The sequence below is a fragment of the Pinus tabuliformis genome, chromosome 9 (assembly GCF_031772625.1).
Source record: "Pinus tabuliformis cultivar Carrire ecotype Pingquan chromosome 9, CPIR1, whole genome shotgun sequence".
NCBI lineage: Eukaryota > Viridiplantae > Streptophyta > Pinopsida > Pinales > Pinaceae > Pinus > Pinus tabuliformis.
The window spans coordinates 505892704-505912004 of NC_142307.1; positions in this window are offsets into that span (position 1 = coordinate 505892704).

A 19301-nucleotide genomic window follows, 5' to 3' on the forward strand; every position below is an offset into this window, starting at 1 on the left:
GGTTACCCCTCAATTTGCAGACAAAACATTTGTTCTATCAGGAGAGGCCTACCTCTTACAGGTTACCCAAAGATTGCTCTATTCGCGGTGCAAACAAAACACTTCTTTGGCGATGTCTACTGAGATAAACAAAGGTGAGCGACGACGTCCGCCAACTCACATAACTTTGACAAGAGAATCTTATTCTAGAATAACCCCTCTTCCACCGACGGATGGGGTACAGACTAGTCATATTCTCCCGCGGAAACCTACCCTATACCCGAAGTTTTCCTACCGAAGCAGACCAGGACGCATGCCCCCTAGGTTTCAGTCATATCCCTCTGAATTACTCGCGCTTATCGGGAGGACGGACTGGGGATTGAGACATTTCTTGCGTGAAGAGACCATTTAGGGACGATATATGACTATTTGCTATGTGTGATCCGTGAAATGAAAGCTGGTCCACGAGCTTGACCACTCTTCCTTCGTGCGGAAAACACATTACTCTAAAGAGTGAGGAGACGATGGCTCCCATGCAATAAACATAGTCTCGTCCAAGGAGTAGGTTATAATCCAAGGGTCCTTGAACTACCATGACATTCATGTGAACTGTCTTCCTTCTCAATGTTATGGGCACATCGGGAAGGATCCCTAAAGGTCGACTGGTTCCTTTATCAAAGCCTGTCAGATTTCTCATCTCAGGTAACAGCGATGGCGAACCAAGCGCTTTCCAAGAAATAGAGGAAAGGATACTCACAGAAGCCCCCTCATTTATGATGGTACCAGCCATGACCATTCTATATATTTGAACGATAATTCGGAATGGTATGCTTGCTAGCAAACGGGGTCTACCTAGTTGATTCCAGTCAAAGGAGACAACTAGGTTGCTTGGAGGTGGGAGTGAGTAGACGGCCGGGTATGGCTCTGACGAACTTCCTTCCTGTTGTAAAGGAATGGGTGGATTGCCCCCATGTTCGTCGGAGTCCGTGTTGATGAAGAGAATTTGGACGGTGTCATCCTTGTTCTCTTCAGTGACTGTATCATCCGAAGATAAAACCTCTGAAGGCAAAACCGGGTCAACTGCCGCCTCGACCTTTTGAATTTCGTCTGGTATGGATTCAGTTGGTTTATCTTCAATTATAGGCACTTCAGCCGACCACTTGAGCGGACCAGCTGTGTTCTCAACTAGTGACGGACTCGGCAAGAGTTTTTTATATCCAGGAGGAAGTCATAACGGTGAAACCGGATGACCATCCAAAACTATTTTAGCCTCGTCTAAGAAGGGACAACGGTGGAGGGCATGGTCGCCTTCGCACAGTTTACAAGGAAATCTAGCTTTCCCTTTTTGTCCTGGGGCTTCACTTTCACTAGTTGACGGTGTGCTTTCAACATGATCTCCAAAGGTTGATGACACCGGATTGTGCAAACGAGGAGACCAATCCCTTAGTATCCAGGCGATGCAAGGACAATCTCTGTGAAAGTGGTCTCCTTTGCAAACGACACATGGCGATTTAGGCCTGGTCGGTGCTGTGTGTGGATTTTCGTTAGACGACACTCGTTTTCCCCCATCTGCCTTTGGCTCCTTCTTCTTTTTCTCTTTCTTCTTCTTTCCCTTCTTCTCCTTAGGAACTCGGCTTTTAGCTTTACCAGTTCCATCAAGTGAAGAGGAAGGAGGAGAGGAAGAATTAGAGGAAGTAGAAGGCTGGTGGGTAACTATGGACTTGTCTAATTGCTGATTCGATTGTTCAGGAATAGTGGCGTTCTGAACGACATTGGTTGTGAAGAGCCATACTGGCAAGCCAATTTTTAGTCCTGGAAGCGACAATGTGGCCATATGGGGCGCACCAACATCTCCCCAAGAGGAGAAGGGACTAGGATTTCCACCAAGGGGAATTCCTTGGTTGGTAGGCTCCATTTTCTCAACCCAAAGATCAACATAGGAAAAGGGTATGAATATTCTGTTTAAAATAAATTTTAACACGCTTTGACACAACTTGTTTTTTCAGTTTTAAAGAGTCGAGAAAATACAAAAAGATGACTCTAGTCTCCTTCGATTTTTAATGAGCCTGAAGGGACAAGTGCTCAAATGGACCTTTTCCGTTAAGGAGTCTGAAAAGGAACGAAAGGGACTGCTATGGAGGTCTAGGTAGAGGGAGTACCAAACCAATCGCAAAACTGCAGAATACTTTTTATGGTACGGCAATCAATCTTCCCGAATGCTGTGTTTGGTGCATTGCGATCAATAGGGCGGCCGACAAGGTTTCCTATGGATAAAAGGTTTTAAGCCTATAGGGGTCTCCCAATATATACTCGACGGTACGTGGGAGCACAAGTCCGTACTGGCACTTATCGTCTCAAAGTGGAGGAATCACCCAACCATCTGTGAGGACAACAGTTACCAGGCTTTACAACGCCGGAATACGTCTCTAGCCTAGACCTCTAAATGTTGTGTGTTAAGTCACAAAGCGTTGTTAAGTTCATTGAATTTATTTTAAGTTGATCTTTCTTATGAATTTTTCCTTTTGGGATCACCACGAGATGTAGATGTAATTCCTAAAATGCAATCTAAAGATGATAATCAAACTTTTATCTCTTTTCAGCAATGAAAATCCTAGCTACAAGGGAAAAGAAAGACACAATCTTTTCGCAAAGAGCAAAGAGCACACTGTAAATGCACTTTTCCTAAATCAAGCCAAATAGACTGTCAATATACAAATGCACATGCATGTGTTTTCTTTTTCACTTTCTTAATATTGATGCCTAAAAAGAAAGTTGTTGTACAAATCTGAATTCGCTTTCAAGTGAAAAACACAAACAAGCTTCTTTTCGAAATCAAAAGGTAGAGACGATTACGACACTTTATGATTTTGAAATAAACACTCGTTTCGACACTAGAAAGTCACAAATTCAAACCAAAGGCAAAAGTAAAAGCATAATCAACTGTCAACAGCAAATAAACTTTCTCCTATGATCAAAATCGACACTTGCGACAGATCTAAATCAAAGGACGACAGTATGACTATTCTACTTTTGCAATGGAAAACTGTAAATGACGTAACAAACACACAAAAACATCTACAGTTTCTTTTATACAACTGAGGCAGAATATCAGCAAAGAAAAGGGGTTTTTAAACAGACACACACACTGATCACAGGCTGCAAAAATCAGAGATAAAACTGAAAAAATTGAGCAAAGAACCTCAGCTGCACAAGGCTAGGTTGATTAACGCACCTGCTACACAGAGAAACTGGATTGCAACACAGGTTTCCCTCTCAGGAACTGCGCTGAAATGCAGGAACTCTTCACAGTACCTGCGCTGGGGCAGAAACGAGAATTCTATCCGGGTTCTGGGTCACGGTTTGTAGTTTAGTCTATGGTTTTTGTCCGAGTAAAAGTAATTAGTAATGCACAATCAGAGGGTAGATTTAATGAAGGTTTAAGAGCTATCACAAAGGGCAATCATATCATTTGTGAATCAGCTGTTCAAATCATAAATAGATCCAGTGAATGGATTGAAGCAGTAGATGTCTACTTTGCATTTGTTAATGGCAAATGCAGTTCGATTCGCTACTTCTAAGTTTATGAAACAAACAACAAGAGAAACACAAACAAACCAACTAGATGATTCTCCCCAGCGGAGTCGCCATTTTGTTAACGGGAAAAGTGTCTATTCAGAACGACCCTATCCCACTAAGGTGTGACAGTGACCATAGAAACAAACAGAGAAAACTACTTTTGTATTCTCCTTTATGAACTATAAACAAAGAGAAATAGGATGAACCAACCTGTGTCTTGCGCTAGTCCTTTGATCCAATCTCTCTCTTCTTTGACAGCTTCAAGCTACCTGCTCCTTTACTTGCCCAACTTCACCAAGTACCTGCAAGATCACAGAAGAAGGAAACTATACAAAAGACATGGGTTCATACTCATAAAAAGCTTAGGATTAGATTTAAGCTAAACATACAAATGTAACAAACATCAATGATACACAAGCATGTAGGAGAAACTCAAATAGTTTTATTGATATAACAAGAAGGTCCAGGAGGAGTTATAACCAATGATTCCTGATCCAGCATCAACCTCCCAGCAGAGAAGCCCCTTCTTCACCTCCAACAAAGCATAAATCACCCAATACACTGATATCTATCTCAAAACCAACAACAATTCTCTGCAATGTACAATATTCCAGCCTCTGGATCTCTTGGATGAGGGATCCATATATAGATGTATGCAAGGAGGATGAGTCAGCTCATGAATTGATTAATGGCATCTCTCTGTCAGTTCTTGCTTCCACTTGGAGACTGAGAGCCTCTTACTCATCCTTGGTCGAATTCAGTGAGGCAAGTGTCATTGGAGAAGATTCTGGAAGCTTCCATTGTCTCTCCACCTCGTGGAATGACTCTGCCACTTGTCATTTCCGGCTCAACGCACCCTGGTAGTGCATTTAGGTGCGTTGCAATGCACCTAGCTAGTGTATTTAGGTGCTTTGCAACGCAGCTAGCTAGTGGAGCAACTGAAATGATCCTGATTTGACTAGTTCTGAGCAGTTTCTGGTGGAGAACTTCTGGGAGAAGCTGTAATTTGTTGACCTTGTTCCTTAACAACACTTTTAAGGACTTAGGAGCCCTTGGTTTATGGACATTTCATTCTTGGAGCTGTAAGGCACAAAAATGTCTATAACAATCATGGAGGTAGAAGTACGGAACATGCTTTCCCTCCATCAACATTTGGTATGTGGTAGAAAATTTGGATTATATTTGTAAACTTGCAGCCATCCAGAAGTGTCATTCCCAAGGGAGTCGAGAATAATGGTAAATGCCATAAATGATTTTCCACTAAGTCAATATGCAACATTATTGACGCTTCCATTCTTGTAGTTAATGTTCAAATAAAACTGTTGCAGATATGTGGACCATTTCTGATTGTGATCATTTTACAACATCCCTTGGGTCTATATAAACTGGAGAGTTCAGTGATCTATATGGATTATCATCTCCTTTCCCATAATGTAATGCTTCCACTACCAACAAGCCTACATCATGGAATACATATCTTTATTGTAAGTGGGGTACTTTCAAATTGCATGAGAGAGTGTCTAACAGTGATAGGCCACTAGATGCCCTTGCTTTGTGAGAACTACACCAATAGCATAGTCAAAGGTATCTATCTTAATTTGAAATGGTGGTTGTAAGTATGGAAATGTGAGAACTGGTGCAGAGAAAGGTTTATGCTCCATCTCAATAAACACCTTCGGTTGGGACTCAGACCAGAAAAAACTTTTATTTCACTCCGCCTTTGGTAACTTGACTCAAAGGCTAAGCAATATGAAAGAACCACACCATGAACCTTCGATAGAAATTGTCAAGGCCTAAAATGTTGCGAAGCTCTGTCAAAGTGGTCAGGGCTATCAAATCACGAATGACTTGGATATTAGCTGAATCCACATGAATGCGTTGCTCATCAATGATATAACCTAGATATTATACCTGGCTCATGGCATTGGTGCATTTCTCCAACGTGGCCCATAGTTTGTGTTGTGGTAGGTTTTGAAGGACCTTCCAAATGTGTTGCAAGTGCTCTTTCCAACTCTTCCTGAAGATGAGGATGCCATCTAGATGTACAATGACAAAATAGTTGGTGAAGGGTCGCAATATGTCATCCATCAACCTCATAAAAGTTTCATGGGAATTTGTGATCCCGAAAGGCATGACCAACCACTCAAAAACTTGGATTTGAAGGAGGTATTCCATACATCTTTGGGTTCTATTGGAACCTAGTGATAGCCAGACTTCAAATAGATCTTGCTAAAGTATTCCCTCCCTTGAGCTAGTTTATAATGTCATTAATCCATGGGATTCGATACCTATCATAACAATGATTTTTTTAGTGCCTGATAATCGATGCACAGTCTCTAGGTGCCATCCTTCCTTTTTTGCATTAGCTCTTGTATCTTCCACTTTATTTCTTCATTCTCCAAAATAGAGTCAGTATATCGACCCATTGGATAGAGGTGCTCTAGGAGTCATATTGATTGAATTCTTGACCTCACAGTGGAAAGGTACCCTTGTGGGTGAGGAGAATATGTCTGTGTATTCTGCCATGACCTTGTCCACTTACTTACGTTGCCTGGAGGAATCCCTTCTAGGGTCCATGTGTGTCGACACAATATTCCCCATACTTTAAGAGCGAATAATAAAAAAACATATTTCTCAGTTGTTGGAAACACTGCCCGGGGGTGGTGAATCAATATTCCTTTCAATTAATATTATTATTAATATTTCAGAGCATTAGTTAATCTTCAATTATTATCAGTGTTTTTACAATGATAGTAGCAAACAAAAGGAACACAAATGCACATAGTTTTTAAGGTGGAAACCCCCTCAGGGACAAAAACCACATGAACTCTTTTCTAATAATTCTTTAATCTTTAACTCCAATTGAAAAGAAATCTCCAACTTCCTAGAATCTAGAAAATAATTCTTCTCCAGCTCCCACTGGATGGACGCTCCAATGCCCAAGATTCTTCAGTAGTCAACTGAACGGATGCCCGAACACCCAATGAGCTACAATTCACCCTAGAATCACCCTACCACCCTAAATTTTTCACATGCTTGAACCTATTGGTGACTTCATGCACTAGCCTAGTACCACCCTACCTCCCTATAGAAGAATAAAATAAGAATGGACACCCATACTAGGGAAAATGGTCCACTTTACAATGATATAGAATGACATAGAAGAAGAAAACACACTAGACCATAACCCCAACTATGACAAAACCACCTAATGATGATCCTAGACCTCTTGATACTACCTCTTCAACTCTTGGTAGATAGACACTTGTACAACTTTTGCAATGATGCTTTTATAATGACTCTGTACAGTGATACTTTTATAATGATTGTATGCAGTGCTACCCACCTAAAGACTTCATGTGGTGAACTTATTGCTGTTGTTTTGCACCTTGATTGTTGTTGTTGCCATGCTACCCTTTCTCACTCTTCATAACATTAGATTATGCATTGAGTATTCTCTTGATGAATATATAATACCCGAAAAAAGTCTTCAAGGAAATACTCATGAGATGATAATAGCAAAACTTACCTCATCCTACACAGCATATGTCAGTGCTAAACAAAAACAACAAATTAGAATACAAAGAAACTAATGCAATTAAGATATGAAGATGCATATACAGAAGATACTTACGTGGAGCTTACCTCTGCTGCATCATTTTTTTTCACCTTGCTCTTTGCTGCCCTAGAAAGTCTGGTCCTTTTTTTCCTTCTATTAGCACGATATTGAATCTGATGTATCTTTGTGATTTTAGATCTCCAATATGTGCTTTTCGGTCCTACAGTAGCCCTCTAAGTCTTATTTCCTATGCCACAAGTTTGACCCGATTTGGATTCTTCAAGGCAAAGTTATGTCCAATGTCTCACAATGACCTAATTATGGACTAGTTCAATAGAGCGAAATTGTACGACGTGCCACGTGTCACTGTTTCCTCCAGGTTCAGATCTGACATTGATACACAAAAAACTAAAGTCCGTTCCCTATCCTCCATTATTTATAGAATTCCAATCCACTTCTCAAAGAGAGAGTTATGACATTTTTCCCAAGGCCATCTCTTTGAGATGAAATTCAGGAGTCTGCGAACAACCTAACTTCCACAGATCATATCTCTAAAAATATAGCAAAACAAGATCTGAAATTTAGCCACAACGTTCATCAAGATTTCAGCTCAAATGAGTTTTGATTTCAGAATCTAATACTTCTCAGAAATAAAGTTATAGCGAAAATTCCACGATCACTACTTTTGGAGGATATATGAGATTTCTTTTTATAGAGTTGAGAGGCGCTTCTATAGAGAATGTTGGAGGGATTTTAGGAGATTAAAAGTTATTAATTATTGACTATTCAATGACCAAAATCAATGATAAATGACATGCCACAACCCCATGGGGTTTTAGCCCACTAATTGGGGTTACTAACTTCAATCTTGAATAACTTACAAACTGTTAGGAATTACGAGGAGAGCTATATAACGATAGAAATATATTTTTTAGTAGAGTATTCCTATAATGGTTATGAGACAAGAGAACATGAATGATGATGCCAAATGTGCCATGGAATTTCAGGGTCATCCTTGGTGCTGCTTGGTTGACATCAATGACAACCTTAGATCATCTTTAGATCAACAATCTCCCCCTTTGGCATTGATGGCAACACAAGTACTCCCCCTGCGATAGGGACACCTCTTCGTACTACCTTATCTCCCCCTTTGACATCAATGGGAAATCATAACTCATCCTGACACAAAACCATCCTGCGAACCTGTACACACTTCCACTCCCCCTTTATTTTCTGAAGAAGGAAAATCTAATGAGAACTTGCGAGAATCCTAAGCTTCTGGCGAAGATACTCAAATGATTCATGAGGTAAAGGTTTAGTGAAGATATCAACGATTTGTTCTTTTGTACTAACATATTCAAGTTTGATATTCTTTTCAGTGACTTGTTCTCTAACAAAATGATATTTGATCAGAATGTGTTTTGTTTTTGAATGCATGACATGATTCTTGGAGATGTTGATGGCACTAGTGTTATCATAGAAGATGGGAATAGGCTCACTGAATTGTACTTGAAGATCTTGCAAAGTTTGTTTCATCCAAAGGACTTGAGTACAACAAGCTACCGTTGCAATGTATTCTGCTTCCGTTGTAGATAACGAGATTGAGGTTTTCTTTTTGCTCAACCATGATACGAGACAACCACCTAGATAGAATGTTGCTCCACTAGTACTCTTACGATCATCAATGCTTCCTGCCCCATCTGCATCTATAAAGGCTTGAATAACAATATTGTTTCCCTTGGGATACCACAAGCCATATTTTGTTCTACCCTTTATATATCGATTAATTATTTTGACGACAATAATATGTGATTCTTTTGGTGCTGCTTGGAATCTTGCTACTTGTCCAACTGCTTGCATAACATCTACTCGAGAGGCTGTTGCATATAGAATACTACCAATCATAGATCTGTACAACCTCTAATGCACATCCTTAGATGAGTCATCTATGCTCAATTTGTAACCTATTACCATCAAAGTAAGGATAGGTTTGCAATCTTCCGTTTTGAATTTCTTGAGCATTTCCTTGATGTACATGGCTTGACATATAAATATTCCTCTATTTTCTGAGATATTTGAAGCCCTAAGAAGTATGTCAACTAACCAAGTAAAGACATCTCGAACTCAATTTGCATCTTTGTAGAAAAGTTCTTACTTATTCGATCATCATTGCTACCAAAGATTATACCATCCACATATAACTCAACGATTGTTAAACTATATTTATCTATTTGTATGTAAAGATTGCTATCAATAGTACGTTTCTTGAACCCTTGTTGACATAGATATCCATCAAGATGAACATACCATGCTCTGGAAGCTTGCTTTAGACCATACATATCCTTCTTTAACCTGCAAACATATCCTTCTTTTTCTGATAGTAGAAAACCTTCAGGTTGTTCGATGTAAACTTATTCTTCTAATTCACCATTCAGAAATGTTGTCTTGACATCCATTTGGTAGACTTTTATTTTTTTTGAACATGCATAGGTGAGAAACATCCAGATGGATTCCATTCTGGCAACTGGTGCAAATATTTCTTAGAAATCAATTCCTTCCACTTGTGCATAGCCTTTGCAAACCAATCTTTCTTTGTTTTTGGTAACCTGTCCATCTTCATTCAATTTGTTCCTGAACACCCATTTAGTCCCAATGACATTTTTATCTTTTGGTCATGGAACTAATTCCAAGATGTTATTCTTCTCGATTTGATCCAATTCTTCATTCATAGCTACTACCCAATGTTGATTCTGGCTAGCTTCCTCAAAACTACTAGGCTCAAAGGTTACTATAAAATCAATGTGAGCTTGTTGTGATGATTGAAGCTGTCGACCTTTTCTTGTTCCAATTCCTTCATTTATGTCACCAATGATTTGATTTGATGGTTGGTTCTTTTGAATCCATTATTTTGTTCTCTTTGGAGGAGCTTCTTGTTGTTGTTCTTGTATATCTTGTTGATCATTATTTACTTCTTCCTATTTGATAGTTGCTTCTTGTTCTAGAATTTTCTCTGTACCTTTTTCAGTCGTTGTCTTAAGTTTCAAAGATTCTAGATCCTCGTAATTATTCGTTAGAACACCATCTTCGTCAAATGTAACATTTATGCTCTCCACTATCTGTTTTCATCTTAGATTATAGCATTTATAAGCTTTCATTTGCATGAATAACCAACAAAGATACCTTCGTCAACACGTGATTCAAACTTACCCAACTTTTGATATTCTCTTTTGATATAACATTTGCTTCCGAAGATTCTGAAATATTTTATATTAGTTGGTTTTCCTTTCCATAATTCATATGGGTTCTTGTTGCAATTATTTATGAGAAGACTTCTGTTGATAATGAAGATTGTCGTATCAATTTCTTGAACCCAGACATTTTTGGTAGTCTTACAACCCAACACCATATGATAAGTAGATTCAATAAGTCCACTGATAATAATATTCTTTTATTTCGCATCATTTACCAAATTCTTCTTAAATTGCTCATCTGCGGTTGGTGTAAAGCCATTTTGAATAGTGTCCCATACTTCGTAACCTTGTGCCAAGAGATAGACTTCCATTCTTCTGTTCCAAAGTGCATAATTATTTTCATTGAACAGAGGTACACCATTCTTGGTATGCTCCATGATCGCCTTCCAATTGTTAAACTATTATTGAAGGAACTAAGCTTTGATATCAATTGTTGGAAATACTAGGGGGGAGAGGGTGAATCAGTGTTCCTTTCAATTAGCATTATTATTAATCTTTTAGAGCATTAGTTATTCTTCAATTATTATCAGCGTTTGTACAATGATATCAGTAAACAAAAAGAACACAAATGCACACAGTTTTTAAGGTGGAAACCCCCTTAGGGACAAAAGCCACCTGAACGCTTTTCTAATAATTCTTTAATCTTCAACTCCAATTGAAAAGAAAGCTCCAACTTCCTAGAATCTATAAAATCATTCTTATCTAGCTCCCACTAGATGGATGCTCCAACACCCGAGATTTTTCAGTAGTCAATTGAATGGATGCCCCAACACCCAATGAGCTACAATTCATCGTAGCACCACCGTACCACCCTGAAGATTTCACAGGCTTGAACCTGTTGGTGACTTCATGCACCGGCCTACCACCCTATAGAAGAATAAAAGAAGAATGTACTCCTGTACCAGGGAAAATGGTCCACTTTACAATGATATAGAATGATGTAGAAGAAGAAAACACACTACACCATAACCCCAACTATGAAAAAAACACCTAATGATGATCCTAGTCCTCCCGACACTGCCTCTTCAACTCTTGCCAGATATAAACTTGTACAACTTTTACAATGACTCTGTAGAATGATACTTTTACAATGACTCTGTAGAATGATACTTTTACAATGACTGTATGCAGTGCTTCCCACATGAAGATTTCACGTGGTGAACTTCTTGCTGCGGTTATGCACCTTGATTGTTGCTCTTATCATGCTACCCTTTCTCACTCTTTATAACATTAGATTACGCATTGAGTGTTCTCCTGATGAATATATAATACCCACAAAAAGTCTTCAAGGAAATACCCATAACATTATAATAGCAAAACATACCTCATCCTGCAGAGCATATGTTAGTGCTAAACAAAAACAACAAATTAGAATACAAAGAAACTAATGAAATTAAGAGATGAACATGTATATACATAAGATACTTACCTAGATCTTACCTCTGCTACATCATTTTGCAGCACCTTTTTCTTTGCTGCCCTAGAAAGTTTGGTCCTTTGCACCCCTTGACAACACTTGATCTAGTTTTTATTTTGCTTTATAGGAGAACGATATTTCATCTGGTGTATCTTTGTGATTTCCTATCCCCAATATGTGATTGTCAGTCTTGTAGTAGCCCTATTATTCTTCTTTGCAATGACACAGGTCCAACCTAATTTGGATTCTTCAAGGCAAAGTTATGCCCAATCTCTCACAATGACCTAATTATGGACTAGTTGAGTAGAGTGAACTTGTATGGCGTGCCACGTGTCACTGTTTCCTCCTTCAAATCTGAAATTGATAACCAGAAAAATACAGTCCGTGCACTATCTGTCACTTTTTAAAGAATTCCAGTCCACTTCTAAGAGAGAGAGTTATGATGATTTTCCCAAGGTCACCTCTTTGATATGAAATTCGGGAGCCTGCACAAACCCTAACTTCCACTAATCATATCTCCAAAAATATAGCAAACCAAGATCTGAAATTTGGTCACAATGTTCATAAGCAGTTTGAATCAAATGGGTTTTACTTTCAGCATCTAAGACTTCACAGCAATAAAGTTATAGGAAAAATCCACAATCACTACTTTGGAGGATATATGAGATTTCTTTTTATAGAGTTGATAGGGGCTTCCATAGAGAATGTTGGAGGGATTTTAGGAGGTTAAAAAATGATTAATTATTGACTATTCAATGACCAAAATCAATGATAAATTCCATGCCACAACCCCATGGGGTTTTAGCCCACTAATTGGGGTTACTAATTTCAATCTTAAATAACTTACAAACCGTGAGGAATTACGAGGAGAGCTATATACCGATAGAAATATATTTTTGAGTAGAGTATTCCTATAATGGTTATGAGATGAGAAACCATGAATGATGATACCCAATGTGCCATGGAAGTTCAAGGTCATCCTTAGTGCTGCTTGGGTTGACATCAATGACAATCTCAGATCATATTTAGATCAACACTAGTCTTAGAGATGATCTTACTGCATTCCTTAGTAGATATCAAAGAGATGGTAGTAGGCAGGGTTGTCTACGATATCCTATATATTTTACTATCAAAAGTAATAATAATGGTGCAAGGCTTAAAATCATACAGATAATGACACTTCAGAAAATATTTTTTTCCTATTAACACATCACAAAATTAAAGAGGAGAAACATCACATAGTACCTCATCCGTGAAGGGCTTGATTTTGTAGGGAAGGCAACATTACTAGCTGATGGTATGGTTGTGGGTGTGGTGTGGTTAGTAGGAAAAAGTTCTTAATGAACTTTACTGATATGAGATTCTCTTGGCTCCTGCTATTGACAATGAACTGATATCCCTCCACCCACATCTATGAGTGGAATGGATGCACCCCTTCCTCTAGGTCTTTGGGCTCAATCTTCTGGACCTTGGTTGTGGAAATAGTGGTGTTGGACTCCACATCAATAATATTTTTCCCTTTTTCGTTCCCCTTGTCAAGTTCTCAGTTAGAGTTGGAACATGCATCTAACTCTAAAGTCTTCAACTTAACCACTAGTGACTTCTTGGTACGACACTCACTTGTAATATTAGGGGGCTCTTGTGGAACTCACCACTTTCCAATGTTCTTCTTCATCTTCATGTTGTTATTATTTTCTTTTAGATTTGATGGGTTGTCTTAGCTCCCCCTATCTTGGAATTTTCCTTTATTTTGTGGTTTGTGTGTGTCTTTTCCTTGTTTCAGATTCACAAGTCCAAAGTCTTGCTTCTTCTGTTTAAATTTATGCTCGATCTTGAAAACATATCGATATGCAACACCAAGCAAGGAGATGTCTAGGAAATCCATCTCATCCTAAATTTATTTATGTATATAAACATGATACTTGAGTACCAAATGCTTCTCAGAATCCTTGATACCCAACTTCGTGCAAAGGGTATGAAAAAAACTTGTGAAATCTGACACGATTCAGTCCCTTCCCTAACACAGTGTGGTCCATTTTATGTACTTATCTTCATAGCTCGTGAGAGGGTAATATTATTCCTTTATGATGTATTAGAAAGAATTTCATGTGGGTGCAGCTGAAAATAGTCAAGGTTCCTCCTCATCCCTTTGCTCACAGTCGGATTCACACAATTCCTTGACCTAGGGGGTGGCTTTAATGAGAGCAAAAGTAATCTTTTCCTTACTGGAAAAATCATGAACTTAAAAATATATTTCTAGCAGATTTAAAAATTTATTTATGACATCTACATCTATTTGGCCTTCAAATATAGGAATGTCAAAGTTAACTTGTACCTCAAAGGGGGTGGCACTTCTGAGGGGGCTGCCATATGACGATACTTTGGCCACTGATACCAGCCAAAGGATCTAGGAAAATTTATCCATCATCTCATTCCCTTGTCACTAAAAGGATTCTTTAAGAAATATTTTGAAAGTATATAGTTTTCTCCCTCATATTTACTTTCTTCTGCCATCGAACATCGTCGAGTTCATTGAGGCCAGTCTTACAAAGGTTCAACCAGTTCAATTCCTAACTCCGTATACCTTAACCTCGTTGGGGACATGCATCCATTGATACAACTACTCCAAATTTGTACAAGAATGAAATGAAATATATACTGAAACAAAAACATAGAGCTACAATGAAAACTGGACTTTAATTCATTAAAACAAAATACTCAAATTGTTTACATGCAGAATGGGAATAAACTAGCTCTGGTGATGGTAGCTTATTTATAAGAAGAGATGTGTTATGTACATGCATTTTGAATTATGTTACAATGAGGCTCGAAGGCCTTTCTATTATTGACAAACAAGGAAAAACCCTAAATATCCAAAAACTTAACCCTAGGAGATGAAGTGCCAAATGTTTATGAGACCCATTGGGGTTAGTTGGTACACCAACTTCTTAGGCTTGTAACTTTGGCATACGATATTCGTTTTATGTGCACGATACCTAATTATAAATATCTATGTGAGGAATACAAATTCTTACTAAAAACCTCTATGATCACCCACGAGTTTTCCATTTTCCAAAAAAATATCATTTATGGCCTCAAAATCATTCTAGAAGTTCAGGACCCCAAAAAATGCCAAAAAATGTAAATTGTGCTACAATTAAGGAAATTGAAAGAAACAATGTTGGGGGTCCAAGTGGAATAGATGGGTGGCCACAAATATCCACCTCGAGCACAATGTCATTGATGATATTTTGATGAGTTAATGGGAGACCATCACCAAATACTCGTAGATCCTTAAGCTTATTCTTTGAAATTGCTAAATTGAGGGATTAGCCCAACCCTTCCACTGTGTGAATTAAGAGGAAAGGGAAGAGTAGATCATCTTTCTAAATACCATAAGAGGATTTAGAATGGATTGTAGAATGTTGATTTACTAGAATGGAAAAGGAAGTGGACAAAAGTAGGTTATCGATCAAATCGATATAGGTAAAGGCTTTAAGAATGTTATGGAAATATTTCTAGATCAACTTGTTAAAAGATTTTGAGAGGTATAATTTGACCAAAATTCTAGGTTTCCCTATGATTTTCAGAGATTATGGCCTCATGAGCCACCATGACGACATCTAATATTTCGTAGCCCTCAACAAAGCATGTTTACTATGGTGAGAAGAGTTTTGGGAGAAGAGGTTACATTTTATTAGCTATGATTTTAGTAGTGATCTTATAGATGAAATAAGAGAGGGTGATGGTCCCATAAATATTGGGGTCCTCGACTTTATATTTTTTTGGCATTGGAGTGAGGAAGGTGGCATCTAGAACTTTTAGAATGGATTAAGTCTATCAAGATTCCTCCACTTGTTGTGATACATCATGTCCAATTATGGGCCAACATGCCTAGAAGAATTGTATAATGAAACTATCATGACTAGGGGGATTTGTTTCTTCGCATTGATTTTATCATTGCTTCCAATTCCTCAATGGATATTACTCTATGTAGTGCCTCATCCCGATCTAGAGTGACTAAATGAGGGATATTGTTCGTAATTTTTTGAATCACATGTGACCTATCTTTGGTGGGCTCGGTGAGAATTTATTTTTAAAAGAAGATGAGCACTTGGGAAATCTCCTGGTGATTTGTAACAACCCTGGGTTAAAAATCCATGTAATAAAGTTAATGAAGCAAAAATAATACCAAGGTCATTGGACACATATTCCAGGATGAATGTCAGGAAAAGAAATCTTAGAGGGTGGTCATTTGGTGTATTATGGCTAAAGGAAATTCCCAAACGCAAAGGAAAAGGCATTGAAAAGGAAAAGAGGCATTAATTGACATTTTATTTATGAAAAACAATGGAAAATGGAATAAAAGGAAGGTGAAAGGTCATAGGTTGCATGTGAGGAGGAAATTGAAGGAAAAATAGAGGAAAATGAATAAAATAGAGGTTTCAAAGATAAAAAGGCTTATGAGGTTCACTGCTTTTGTGAATACAGTTTGCGAGATCTCTCTCTATTTTCTCTATTTTCTCTATTCTCTCATAATCTAGCACACTTAGAACATTCTTGGGGCACTCTAGAATTAGAAGAAGGAAGGAAAAGGAAGGAAAAGAAAGAAAAGAGAAGAAAATATCAAGAAAGGGAGAGTTGGATCAAGAGGTTACGACATGATTATTTGCAGGTATCAAGTTGCATGTATGATTTCCTTTCTAGTTTTGGCATGAATAGTACATGCGTCTATGTATTTGGTTCTGTTGGTGGCATTGGGGTGTGTTTTTCCAAGTGTTACAGTGTTTTTATGCTTGCCTTGCCATTTCTATATAGCCATGGTGTGATGGGGTTCTTTTACTTAGTTGCGCTGGATTATCAGAGGGTTTTGAAACTTGCTGGGGTTGTCTTAGGAAAAATCACAAGGCCTAGGAATGCCTGGACTCGTAAAGTCGGATTGCAGAAAAGCCTGGTTGTGTATACCCTTGTTGGGCCTAGGAATCCTTGACCAGTAAATGGCGGGATACACGGTAAAGTCTAGGGAGTGGAGAAGGAAACATTTCTCATGGTTTAGGTGGATAGATCTTGAGGCATCCATGCTTGCATAGGCCTAGTTATCCTTGGATGGGTATATGGTGAGATTGCGGTAAGGCCTAGTAGCGTATGTTTCTTGTTTGAGCCTAGGAATCTCTCCGGAGGATTGCGGTAAAGCCTGGTTATATTGATGATGGTTTTTGGCCAAGTAATATGTTGGGTAATTTAATTGACTCTTAGATTACTTGCAGTTATATTTCAATTTGGGCACATGAGCTTATGAGCTATACATGCACTTTATGTGCTAGGATATCTACTTTCAATTCAAAGGAACTAATCTAATTATATATGAGGATTTAAACATGTTTATGACTATGTTTTCATAAGCATATGCACATTTTTTGTCTTAAAATGCTAATGAATTCAAACTTAAAACTTCAAAATTTAAAAGAACTTTTAAAGAAAACTATACTATCAAAAATTCGAGATCCATTCTAAATGAACAAGAAATTGAAATCTATTATGCTGAAAAAAAATTTGAAGTCTATTCCATTAAACAATGAAAGGAAATCTAACTTTCAAATTAAAATGACAACTATTCTACAAAACTCGGAATTGGAAACTATTCTAGAAAGTAGTCAAAAACAATGATATGTTGACCAAATTTCAAGTGAAAGGGCCTCCCTGTCTTATCAAAATGTTGACTAGAACAAACATGAGAATGAAATAAATTCTTGGAAAATACTTCAAGGAAAGTTTTTTTGGATTTTTAAATTTATATTGAGCACTCAACCTATAACAGACAAAAAAAAATCAAGTAAGCAAACTATATTGAAAATAGAAAATTCAAACATCTAAAGAGATTAAAAACTAAATCGAAGAAAATACTAAAAAAATGAGATTAAAATGACAACTATACTATCTCACAACTCAATAGTGGGGACCTTCTGGTGAGTGTGGGGAATTATAAACTCAGATCATTTGATTTGAATAAAAAATTTCATTAAGAGTTGCGCCATATCAGAGATCATATTCATTAGAAAAAAAGAACAAAGATCTTCTTCTTCAAATAGAAACAAAAATCACAAGTTAATTTTCATCATTGAAATTTGATCTCCCCCCTCATCAAAGAGATTGCAATTTATAGAGTTTTGAAGCAACAAGAAACTCATAATTTCATTACATGAATTCTGGCAATGAGATCTTAGTAAATCATATTGAAAATAAAATAAAATATATTTTCAAGGTTTTTAGGATCAAATACCAATCCATATTAACTCACACTTATCTCCTTGCCATGAATTTTCTAAAGAATAGCTCATTCCAATCTTTTTTGGTGATTGAGCATTGACTGTGAAATTATCAAACCATTGGCTCACGCAATCTACAAATTACGGTTCCAAAGAACCCTGAAAATGTCTTAAATGGTAACGAATTTGATAAAACTACTTCCAAATAACCTAATTGGGTCCCTGATGAAAAAACCCATGTTTCCGTTTTCAAAAATTCATTTTCATTTCCTTAGAAAACGCATTTGAAGTTGACCAGTCAAAACTATTGTGTTTTTCCTTTGATCTTTTGCTAGAGGTCCACATGTGCGAACTGGGTGGAGTTTGACCAATACAAATCCATATTGGAGCTTCTAGAAACCAATTCCAAGTGTTTTATTTCCTTCTCAAGTGGTTCTACTACCTCAACCATGGAGATATCTACGGAAACTTGACTAAACTGCAAAAACACAAATTGGCCAAACTATCATTAGTAAAACCAAGCAAGTTCTTCTTAATTCATTAAAAATAATGGAAATAATAATAATAAACCATGTAAACATGTATGCGGTAATTTTTTCCATTTGTGGAGAATATTGTTAAAAATATTAACAATAGGTGAATGGAATGATGCGAAAATGGATGGTTTCATCAACAAAATCATGACAAGTTGCAGGCCCAGCATAATCCTTGACTAGTATTGGTGGGACATAGGGTAAAGCCTGAGGAATTTGTGGTTGGTTTTCTTGTGAGTTCCACATTCATGCTTGGAATGTCGCATGTGGGTGATTGGTTGAAAGAAATATTTGGTTCAACCTAATCTATGATCAGGTGGTACGTGGAAGTCCCTAACCTAGTTGGTTTTTTCATATGTTAATATGAGCTCTTTTCCTATTGTATTTCATGAGAATTTATGCTTGTTATTATGTGGCTTTAATGGTTGTTCTTCCATTGATATTTCTTTGGTTATATGTTGGTTATAAGCATGGTTTTTTGACAGATCGTAGTCATGGCTCTCATCATGTTTTGATTATTAAATGAATGAATAATGAATGTATGACCTAACAAATTATAATGCAGTTATTATGAAAGGACATCATACCTTCTTGATGATTCTAAGATAAGTGTGAAACGTCTTTGTTTAGATGTGTATTTATGACCTATATATTACATGTTCATGACGTGTTTGATAGAATGTATGTCATGGCTAGGCCTTATTAGGTCAGGTTCTTGTC